The sequence below is a fragment of the Scyliorhinus torazame genome, chromosome 19 (assembly GCF_047496885.1).
Source record: "Scyliorhinus torazame isolate Kashiwa2021f chromosome 19, sScyTor2.1, whole genome shotgun sequence".
Classification (NCBI taxonomy): domain Eukaryota; kingdom Metazoa; phylum Chordata; class Chondrichthyes; order Carcharhiniformes; family Scyliorhinidae; genus Scyliorhinus; species Scyliorhinus torazame.
In genome coordinates, this window is record NC_092725.1 from 11,521,505 (window position 1) to 11,533,801 (window position 12,297).

Consider the following 12,297-nt stretch of genomic DNA (forward strand, 5'->3'; position numbering starts at 1 on the left):
ACCTCCACCCACCACCAAGGGCAATTTTGGACATTAAGGCAATTTATCATTGGCCAATTCACCTAACCCGCACATCTTTGGACTGTGGGAGGAAACCGGAGCACCCGGAGGAAACCCACGCAGACACGGGGAGGACGTGCAGACTCCGCACAGACAATGACCCAAGCTGGAATCGAACCTGGGACCATGGATCTGTGAAGCAATTGTGCTATCCACAATGCTACCGTGCTGCCCTTAAGAACAAATAAATCTACACTATATCATTTTACCGTAATCCATGTACCTATCCAACAGCTGCTTGAAGGTCCCTAATGTTTCCGACTCAACTACTTCCACAGGCAGTGCATTCCATGCCCCCACTACTCTCTGGGTAAAGAACCTACCTCTGATATCCCTCCTATATCTTCCACCTTTCACCTTAAATTTATGTCCCCTTGTAATGGTGTGTTCCACCTGGGAAAAAGTCTCTGACTGTCTACTCTATCTATTCCCCTGATCATCTTATAAACCTCTATCAAGTCGCCCCTCATCCTTCTCCGCTCTAATGAGAAAAGGCTAGCACCCTCAACCTTTCCTCGTAAGACCTACTCTCCATTCCAGGCAACATCCTGGTAAATCTTCTTTGCACCTTTTCCAGAGCTTCCACATCCTTCCTAAAATGAGGCGACCAGAACTGTACACAGTACTCCAAATGTGGCCTTACCAAGGTTTTGTACAGCTGCATCATTACCTCATGGCTCTTAAATTCAATCCCTCTGTTAATGAATGCGAGCACACCATAGGCCTTCTTCACAGCTCTATCCACTTGAGTGGCAACTTTCAAAGATGTATGAACATAGACCCCAAGGTCTCTCTGCTCCTCCACAATGCCAAGAACTCTACCGTTAACCCTGTATTCCGCATTCATATTTGTCCTTCCAAAATGGACAACCTCACACTTTTCAGGGTTAAACTCCATCTGCCACTTCTCAGCCCAGCTCTGCATCCATCTATGTCTCTTTGCAGCCGACAACAGCCCTCCTTACTATCCACAACTCCACCAATCTTCGTATCGTCTGCAAATTTACTGACCCACCCTTCAACTCCCTCATCCAAGTCATTAATGAAAATCACAAACAGCAGAGGACCAGAACTGATCCCTGCGGTACGCCACTGGTAACTGGGATCAGGCTGAATATTTGCCATCCACCACCACTCTCTGACTTCTATCGGTTAGCCAGTTCGTTATCCAACTGGCCAAATTTCCCACTATCCCATGCCTCCTTACTTTGTGCAGAAGCCTACCATGGGGAACTTTATCAAATGCCTTACTAAAATCCATGTACACTACATCCACTGCTTTACCTTCATCCACATGCTTGGTCACCTCCTCAAAGAATTCAATAAGATTTGTAAGGCAAGACCTACCCCTCACAAATCCGTGCTGACTATCCCTAATCAAGCAGTGTCTTTCCAGATGCTCAGAAATCCTATCCTTCAGTACCCTTTCCATGACTTTGCCTACCACCGAAGTAAGACTAACTGGCCTGTAATTCCCAGGGTTATCCCTAGTTCCTTTTTTGAACAGGGGCACGACATTCGCCACTCTCCAATCCCCTGGTACCACCCCTGTTGACAGTGAGGACGAAAAGATCATTGCCAACGGCTCTGCAATTTCATCTCTTGCTTCCCATAGAATCCTTGGATATATCCCGTCAGGCCCGGGGACTTGTCTATCCTCAAGTTTTTCAAAATGCCCAACACATCTTCCTTCCTAACAAGTATTTCCTCGAGCTTACCAATCTGTTTCACACTGTCCTCTCCAACAATATCGCCCTTCTCATTTGTAAATACAGAAGAAAAGTACTCATTCAAGACCTCTCCTATCTCTTCAGACTCAATACACAATCTCCCGCTACTGTCCTTGATCGGACCTACCCTCGCTCTAGTCATTCTCATATTTCTCACATATGTGTAAAAGGCCTTGGGGTTTTCCTTGATCCTACCCGCCAAAGATTGTTCATGCCCTCTCTTAGCTCTCCTAATCCCTTTCTTCAGTTCCCTCCTGGCTATCTTGTATCCCTCCAATGCCCTGTCTGAACCTTGTTTCCTCAGCCTTACATAAGTCACCTTTTTCCTCTTAACAAGACATTCAACCTCTCTTGTCAACCATGGTTCCCTCACTCGACCATCTCTTCCCTGCCTGACAGGGACATACATATCAAGGACACGTAGCACCTGTTCCTTGAACAAGTTCCACATTTCACTTGTGTCCTTCCCTGCCAGCCTATGTTCCCAACTTATGCACTTCAATTCTTGTCTGACAACATCGTATTTACCCTTCCCCCAATTGTAAACCTTGCCCTGTTGCACGTACCTATCCCTCTCCATTACTAAAGTAATGGGCGGTGAATGTTGGGAGCGATCCTCCACCAGCGCAAGTCTAAAGGAAAAGGGGCCCGGCTATTCAACTGCAGAGGCAGCGCTCCAAATGAAATTGTGCGACGGTGGGTAGGTGAGCTGTGAATCTACCCCCTTCCTTCGCACCCCCCCCCCCCACCCCAGCATGCCCTCCGCCCGTACCTTTGCAGAAAGGTGGGGGGCTACTCCACCGGGAGGGGGGCCCCGGCAGGCAGGTGACGGTGAATTCACCGATCAGCTCGAAGCCGTCGTAGCAGAAGAATCGAAGGGTCTCTCCGGGCTGGTAGTGCTGCTTGTAGAGGGTTTGGTAGCCGTTGTCCGGTACGCCTGGGTTACTGCAGGGTTCGTGGGTCACTGCGAGGGGGAGAGCGGGAGAGAGAGAGAGGAGATAGATTTGTCAAAGCTTTTCATGTTTGACTCACCGGACCAACTCACAGGTAAGACCAAATGTGAACCGGGACATTGTCCACAGCGATGAGATTGCAAACAGGCGTCGCTCGCTTCTCTAACCATGTCAATTGTTGTTGGATATAATCTTGGTGTTGTGTGTGAAATGTCCTGATGGGTTCAACATAAAAAACTTTGACCTTAATGCCCTCTTTTTAAATACTTTCCAACCAGACTCCACTACTGAGGGACACAGCGAGAGAGAGGCGTTGGCACGCTCCTCGGTGACAGATACTCCCCGCGCTTCACTCCCCCTCCCTGATACTCAGCCCACCCACTCCCTTTGCACCCCGCACAGCCTCTCAAATCATCCCGACATGCACAGACACTCACCTCGCACCCCTTCGCTCCCCCAGTACGTGCAGACTCTCCCCTCGCTCGCCCAGTACGTACAGACTCTCCCCTCGCTCCCCCAGTACGTAGACTCTCCCCTCGCTCGCCCAGTACGTACAGACTCTCCCCTCGCACCCCCTGTACGTACAGACCCTCCCCTCGCTCCCCCAGTACGTACAGACTCTCCCCTCGCTCCCCCAGTACGTACAGACTCTCCCCTCGCTCCCGCAGTATGTACAGACTCTCCCCTCGCTCCCCCAGTACGTACAGACTCTCCCCTCGCTCCCGCAGTATGTACAGACTCTCCCCTCGCTCCCCCAGTACGTACAGACTCTCCCCTCACTCCCGCAGTACGTGCAGACTCTCCCCTCGCTCCCGCAGTACGTACAGACTCTCCCCTCGCTCCCCCAGTACGTGCAGACTCTCCCCTCGCTCCCGCAGTACGTACAGACTCTCCCCTCGCTCCCCCAGTACGTACAGACTCTCCCCTCGCTCCCGCAGTATGTACAGACTCTCCCCTCGCTCCCCCAGTACGTGCAGACTCTCCCCTCACTCCCGCAGTACGTACAGACTCTCCCCTCGCTCCCCCAGTACGTACAGACGCTCCCCTCGCTCCCGCAGTACGTACAGACTCTCCCCTCACTCCCCCAGTACGTGCAGACTCTCCCCTCACTCCCGCAGTACGTACAGACTCTCCCCTCGCTCCCCAGTACATACAGGCTCTCCCCTCACACCCCCAGTACATACAGACACCCCCCTCGCTCCCCCAGTACGTGCAGACTCTCCCCTCGCTCCCGCAGTACGTACAGACTCTCCCCTCACTCCCACAGTACGTACAGACTCTCCCCTCGCTCCCCCAGTACGTGCAGACTCTCCCCTCACTCCCGCAGTACGTACAGACTCTCCCCTCGCACCCCCAGTACATACAGACTCTCCCCTCACTCCCCCAGTACGTGCAGACTCTCCCCTCGCACTCCCAGTACATACAGACTCTCCCCTCACTCCCACAGTACATGCAGACTCTCCCCTCGCTCCCCCAGTACGTACAGACTCTCCCCTCGCTCCCCAGTACATACAGACTCTCCCCTCGCTCCCGCAGTACACCCAGACTCTCCCCTCGCACCCTCAGTACGTACAGACTCTCCCCTCGCTCCCCCAGTACATACAGACTCTCCACTCGCTCCCCAGTACATACAGACTCTCCCCTCACTCCCACAGTACGTGCAGACTCTCCCCTCGCTCCCTAGTACATAGACTCTCCCCTCGCTCCCGCAGTACGTACAGACTCTCCCCTCGCTCCCGCAGTACGTGCAGACTCTCCCCTCGCTCCCCCAGTACGTGCAGACTCTCCCCTCGCTCCCCAGTACATAGACTCTCCCCTCGCTCCCGCAGTACGTACAGACTCTCCCCTCGCTCCCCCAGTACGTACAGACTCTCCCCTCGCTCCCCCAGTACGTGCAGACTCTCCCCTCGCACCCCCAGTACGTACAGACTCTCCCCTCGCTCCCCCAGTACGTACAGACTCTCCCCTCGCTCCCGCAGTACGTACAGACTCTCCCCTCGCTCCCCCAGTACGTACAGACTCTCCCCTCGCTCCCCCAGTACGTACAGACTCTCCCCTCACACCCACAGTACGTACAGACTCTCCCCTCGCTGCCCCAGTACGTACAGACTCTCCCCTCGCTGCCCCAGTACGTACAGACTCTCCCCTCGCTCCCCCAGTACGTGCAGACTCTCCCCTCGCTCCCCCAGTACGTACAGACTCTCCCCTCACACCCACAGTACGTACAGACTCTCCCCTCGCTGCCCCAGTACGTACAGACTCTCCCCTCGCTGCCCCAGTACGTGCAGACTCTCCCCTCGCTCCCCAGTACGTACAGACTCTCCCCTCGCTCCCCCAGTACGTGCAGACTCTCCCCTCGCTCCCCCAGTACGTACAGACTCTCCCCTCACTCCCACAGTACGTACAGACTCTCCCCTCGCTGCCCCAGTACGTGCAGACTCTCCCCTCGCTCCCCAGTACGTACAGACTCTCCCCTCACTCCCCCAGTACGTGCAGACTCCCCCTCGCTCCCCCAGTACGCGAAGACTGTCCCCTCACTCCCACAGTACGTACAGACTCTACCCTCGCTCCCACAGTACGTACAGACTCTCCCCTCGCTCCCACAGTACATACAGACTCTCCCCTCGCTCGCCCAGTACGTACAGACTCTCCCCTCGCACCCCCAGTACATACAGACTCTCCCCTTGCTCGCCCAGTACGTACAACTCTCCACTCGCTCCCCAGTACATACAGACTCTCCCCTCACTCCCACAGTACGTACAGACTCTCCCCTCGCTCCCGCAGTACGTACAGACTCTCCCCTCGCTCACCCAGTACGTACAGACTCTCCCCTCGCTCCCCCAGTACATACAGACTCTCCCCTCGCACCCCCAGTACACACAGACTCTCCCCACACACCCCCAGTACATACAGACTCTCCCCAAGCACCCCCCCAGTACGTACAGACTCTCCCCTCGCTCCCGCAGTACGTACAGACTCTTCCCTCGCTCGCCCAGTACGTACAGACTCTCCCCTCGCTCCCCCAGTACGTACAGACTCTCCCCTCGCCCCCGCAGTACGTAAAGACTCTCCCCTCACTCCCGCAGTATGTGCAGACTCTCCCCTCGCTCCCCCAGTACGTACAGACTCTCCCCTCACTCCCACAGTACGTACAGACTCTCCCCTCGCTCCCCCAGTACGTGCAGACTCTCCCCTCACTCCCGCAGTACGTACAGACTCTCCCCTCGCTCCCGCAGTACGTGCAGACTCTCCCCTCACTCCCGCAGTACGTACAGACTCTCCCCTCACTCCCACAGTACGTACAGACTCTCCCCTCGCTCCCCCAGTACGTGCAGACTCTCCCCTCACTCCCGCAGTACGTACAGACTCTCCCCTCGCTCCCGCAGTACGTACAGACTCTCCCCTCGCTCCCCAGTACATACAGGCTCTCCCCTCACACCCCCAGTACATACAGACTCTCCCCTCACACCCACAGTATGTACAGACTCTCCCCTCGCTCCCACAGTACGTACAGACTCTCCACTCGCACCCCCAGTACATACAGACTCTCCCCTCGCTCGCCCAGTACGTACAGACTCTCCCCTCGCACCCCCAGTACATACAGACTCTCCCCTTGCTCGCCCAGTACGTACAGACTCTCCACTCGCTCCCCAGTACATACAGACTCTCCCCTCACTCCCACAGTACGTACAGACTCTCCCCTCGCTCCCGCAGTACGTACAGACTCTCCCCTCGCTCACCCAGCACGTACAGACTCTCCCCTCGCTCCCCCAGTACATACGGACTCTCCACTCGCACCTCCAGTACATACAGACTCTCCCCACGCACCCCCAGTACATACAGACTCTTCCCTCGCTCGCCCAGTACGTACAGACTCTCCCCTCGCTCGCCCAGTACGTACAGACTCTCCCCTCGCTCCCCCAGTACGTACAGACTCTCCCCTCGCTCGCCCAGTACGTACAGACTCTCCCCTCGCACCCCCAGTACGTGCAGACCCTCCCCTCGCACCCCCAGTACGTGCAGACCCTCCCCTTGCTCCCCCAGTAAGATAGACTCTCCCCTCACTCCCCCAGTACATAGACTCTCCCCTCGCTCGCCCAGTACGTACAGACTCTCCCCTCGCACCCCCAGTACGTACAGACTCTCCCCTCGCACCCCCAGTACATAGACTCTCCCCTCGCTCGCCCAGTACGTACAGACTCTCCCCTCGCACCCCAGTACATACAGACTGTCCCCTCGCTCCCCCAGAACGTGCAGACTCTCCACTCACTCCCGCAGTACGTACAGACACTCCCCTCGCTCCCCAGTACATACAGACTGTCCCCTCGCTCCCCCAGTACGTGCAGACTCTCCCCTCACTCCCGCAGTACGTACAGACTCTCCCCTCGCACCCCCAGTACGTACAGACTCTCCCCTCGCTCGCCCAGTACGTACAGACTCTCCCCTCGCTCCCCCAGTACGTACAGACTCTCCCCTCGCTCGCCCAGTACGTACAGACTCTCCCCTCGCTCCCCAGTACATACAGACTGTCCCCTCGCTGCCCCAGTACATACAGACTCTCCCCTCGCTCCCCCAGTACGTACAGACTCTCCCCTCGCTCGCCCAGTACGTACAGACTCTCCCCTCGCTCCCCAGTACATACAGACTGTCCCCTCGCTGCCCCAGTACGTACAGACTCTCCCCTCACTCCCCCAGTACGTGCAGACTCCCCCTCGCTCCCCCAGTACGCGCAGACTCTCCCCTCGCTGCCCCAGTAGGTACAGACTCTCCCTTCGCACACTCGCTCCCCCAGTACATACAGACTCACCCCTCGCTCCCCCAGTACGTGCAGACTCTCCCCTCGCTGCCCCAGTACGTGCAGACTCTCCCCTCGCTGCCCCAGTACGTACAGACTCTCCCCTCACACACTCGCTCCCCCAGGACATACAGACTCTCCCCTCGCTCCCCCAGTACATAGACTGTCCCCTCGCTCCCCAGTACGTACAGACTCTCCCCTCGCACCCCCAGTACATACAGACTCTCCCCTCGCACGCTCTCTCCCTCAGTACGTACAGACTCTCCCCTCGCACAGTTGCTCCCCCAGTACATACAGGCTCTCCCCTCGCTCCCCCAGTACATAGACTCTCCCCTCGCTCCCCAGTACGTACAGACTCTCCCCTCGCACCCCCAGTACATACAGACTCTCCCCCGCACCCCCAGTACACCCAGACTCTCCCCTCGCACCCCCAGTACATACAGACTCTCCCCTCGCTCGCCCAGTACGTACAGACTCTCCCCTTGCACCCCCAGTACATACAGTCTCCCCTTGCTCGCCCAGTACGTAGAGACTCTCCCCTCGCTCCTCAGTACATACAGACTCTCCCCTCGCACCCCCAGTACATAGACACTCCCCTCGCAAGCCCGTTACGTACAGACTCTCCCCTCGCTCCCCAGTACATACAGACTCTCCCCTCGCACCCCCAGTACATACAGACTCTCCCCTCGCTCCCCAGTACATACAGACTCTCCCCTCGCACCCCCAGTACATACAGACTCTCCCCTCGCTTCCCCAGTACATACAGACTCTCCCCTCGCTCCCCAGTACGTGCAGACTCTCCCCTCGCACCCCCAGTACGTACAGACTCTCCCCTCGCTCGCCCAGTACGTACAGACTCTCCCCTCGCTCCCCCAGTACGTACAGACTCTCCCCTCGCTCGCCCAGTACGTACAGACTCTCCCCTCGCTCCCCAGTACATACAGACTGTCCCCTCGCTGCCCCAGTACGTACAGACTCTCCCCTCACTCCCCCAGTACGTGCAGACTCCCCCTCGCTCCCCCAGTACGCGCAGACTCTCCCCTCGCTGCCCCAGTACGTACAGACTCTCCCTTCGCACACTCGCTCCCCCAGTACATACAGACTCACCCCTCGCTCCCCCAGTACGTGCAGACTCTCCCCTCGCTGCCCCAGTACGTGCAGACTCTCCCCTCGCTGCCCCAGTATGTACAGACTCTCCCCTCACACACTCGCTCCCCCAGGACATACAGACTCTCCCCTCGCTCCCCCAGTACATAGACTCTCCCCTCGCTCCCCAGTACGTACAGACTCTCCCCTCGCACCCCCAGTACATACAGACTCTCCCCTCGCACGCTCTCTCCCTCAGTACGTACAGACTCTCCCCTCGCACAGTTGCTCCCCCAGTACATACAGGCTCTCCCCTCGCTCCCCCAGTACATAGACTCTCCCCTCGCTCCCCAGTACGTACAGACTCTCCCCTCGCACCCCCAGTACATACAGACTCTCCCCCGCACCCCCAGTACACCCAGACTCTCCCCTCGCACCCCCAGTACATACAGACTCTCCCCTCGCTCGCCCAGTACGTACAGACTCTCCCCTTGCACCCCCAGTACATACAGAGTCTCCCCTTGCTCGCCCAGTACGTAGAGACTCTCCCCTCGCTCCTCAGTACATACAGACTCTCCCCTCGCACCCCCAGTACATAGACACTCCCCTCGCAAGCCCGTTACGTACAGACTCTCCCCTCGCTCCCCAGTACATACAGACTCTCCCCTCGCACCCCCAGTACATACAGACTCTCCCCTCGCTCCCCAGTACATACAGACTCTCCCCTCGCACCCCCAGTACATACAGACTCTCCCCTCGTTTGCCCAGTACATACAGACTCTCCTCTCGCTCCCCAGTACGTGCAGACTCTCCCCTCGCTGCCCCAGTACGTACAGACTCTCCCCTCACACACTCGCTCCCCCAGTACTTACAGACTCTCCCCTCGCTCCCCCAGTACATAGACTCTCCCCTCGCTCCCCAGTATGTACAGACTCTCCCCTCGCACCCCCAGTTCATACAGACTCTCCCCTCGCACCCCCAGTACATACAGACTCTCCCCACGCACCCCCAGTACATACAGACTCTTCCCTCGCTCGCCCAGTACATACAGAGTCTCCCCTCGCTTGCCCAGTACGTACAGACTCTCCCCTCGCACCCCCAGTACATACAGACTCTCCCCTCGCACGCTCTCTCCCTCAGTACGTACAGACTCTCCCCTCGCACAGTTGCTCCCCCAGTACATACAGGCTCTCCCCTCGCTCCCCCAGTACATAGACTCTCCCCTCGCTCCCCAGTACGTACAGACTCTCCCCTCGCACCCCCAGTACATACAGACACTCCCCCGCACCCCCAGTACACCCAGACTCTCCCCTCGCACCCCCAGTACATACAGACTCTCCCCTCGCTCGCCCAGTACGTACAGACTCTCCCCTTGCACCCCCAGTACATACAGAGTCTCCCCTCGCTCGCCCAGTACGTACAGACTCTCCCCTCGTACCCCCAGTACATACAGACTACCCCCTCGCTCCCCCAGTACGTTCAGACTCTCCCCTCGCTCCCCAGTACGTACAGACTGTCCCCTCGCTGCCCAAGTACGTACAGACTCTCCCCTCACTCCCACAGTACATAGACTCTCCCCTCACTCCCACAGTACGTACAGACTCTCCCCTCGCTCCCCAGTACATACAAACTCTCCCCTCACACCCCCAGTACGTACAGACTCTCCCCTCGCTCCCACAGTACGTACAGACTCTCCCCTCGCACCCCCAGTACATACAGACTCTCCCCTCGCTCCCGCAGTACGTACAGACTCTCCCCTCGCTCGCCCAGTAGGTACAGACTCTCCCCTCGCTCCCCCAGTACGTACAGACTCTCCCCTCGCTCCCCAGTACATACAGACTCTCCCCTCACACCCCCAGTACGTACAGACTCTCCCCTCGCTCCCACAGTACGTTCAGACTCTCCCCTCGCTCCCCAGTACATACAGACTCTCCCCTCGCACCCCCAGTACATACAGACTCTCCCCTCGCTCCCCAGTACATACAGACTCTCCCCTCGCACCCCCAGTACATACAGACTCTCCCCTAACTTGCCCAGTACATACAGACTCTCCCCTCGCTCCCCAGTACGTGCAGACTCTCCCCTCGCTGCCCCAGTACGTACAGACTCTCCCCTCACACACTCGCTCCCCCAGTACTTACAGACTCTCCCCTCGCTCCCCCAGTACATAGACTCTCCCCTCACTCCCCTGTATGTACAGACTCTCCCCTCGCACCCTCTCTCCCTCAGTACATACAGGCTCTCCCCTCGCACACTCGCTCCCCCAGTACATACAGACTCTCCCCTCGCTCCCCCAGTACATAGACTCTCCCCTCGCTCCCCAGTATGTACAGACTCTCCCCTCGCACCCCCAGTTCATACAGACTCTCCCCTCGCACTCCCAGTACATACAGACTCTCCCCACGCACCCCCAGTACATACATACTCTTCCCTCGCTCGCCCAGTACATACAGAGTCTCCCCTCGCTCGCCCAGTACGTACAGACTCTCCCCTCGCTCCCCAGTACGTACAGACTCTCCCCTCGCACCCCCAGTACATACAGACTCCCCCCTCGCTCCCCCAGTACGTTCAGACTCTCCCCTCGCTCCCCAGTACGTACAGACTGTCCCCTCGCTCCCACAGTATGTACAGACTCTCCCCTCGCTCCCCAGTACATACAAACTCTCCCCTCACACCCCCAGTAAGTTCAGACTCTCCCCTCGCTCCCACAGTACGTACAGACTCTCCCCTCGCACCCCCAGTACATACAGACTCTCCCCTCGCTCCCGCAGTACGTACAGACTCTCCCCTCGCTCGCCCAGTACGTACAGACTCTCCCCTCGCTCCCCCAGTACGTACAGACTCTCCCCTCGCTCGCCCAGTACGTACAGACTCTCCCCTCGCTCCCCAGTACATACAGACTGTCCCCTCGCTGCCCCAGTACGTACAGACTCTCCCCTCACTCCCCCAGTACGTGCAGACTCCCCCTCGCTCCCCCAGTACGCGCAGACTCTCCCCTCGCTGCCCCAGTATGTACAGACTCTCCCTTCGCACACTCGCGCCCCCAGTACATACAGACTCACCCCTCGCTCCCCCAGTACGTGCAGACTCTCCCCTCGCTGCCCCAGTACGTGCAGACTCTCCCCTCGCTGCCCCAGTACGTACAGACTCTCCCCTCACACACTCGCTCCCCCAGGACATACAGACTCTCCCCTCGCTCCCCCAGTACATAGACTCTCCCCTCGCTCCCCAGTACGTACAGACTCTCCCCTCGCACCCCCAGTACATACAGACTCTCCCCTCACTCCCGCAGTACGTACAGACTCTCCCCTCGCTCGCCCAGTAGGTACAGACTCTCCCCTCGCTCCCCCAGTACGTACAGACTCTCCCCTCGCTCCCCAGTACATACAGACTCTCCCCTCACACCCCCAGTACGTACAGACTCTCCCCTCGCTCCCACAGTACGTTCAGACTCTCCCCTCGCTCCCCAGTACATACAGACTCTCCCCTCGCACCCCCAGTACATACAGACTCTCCCCTCGCTCCCCAGTACATACAGACTCTCCCCTCGCACCCCCAGTACATACAGACTCTCCCCTAACTTGCCCAGTACATACAGACTCTCCCCTCGCTCCCCAGTACGTGCAGACTCTCCCCTCGCTGCCCCAGTACGTACAGACTCTCCCCTCACACA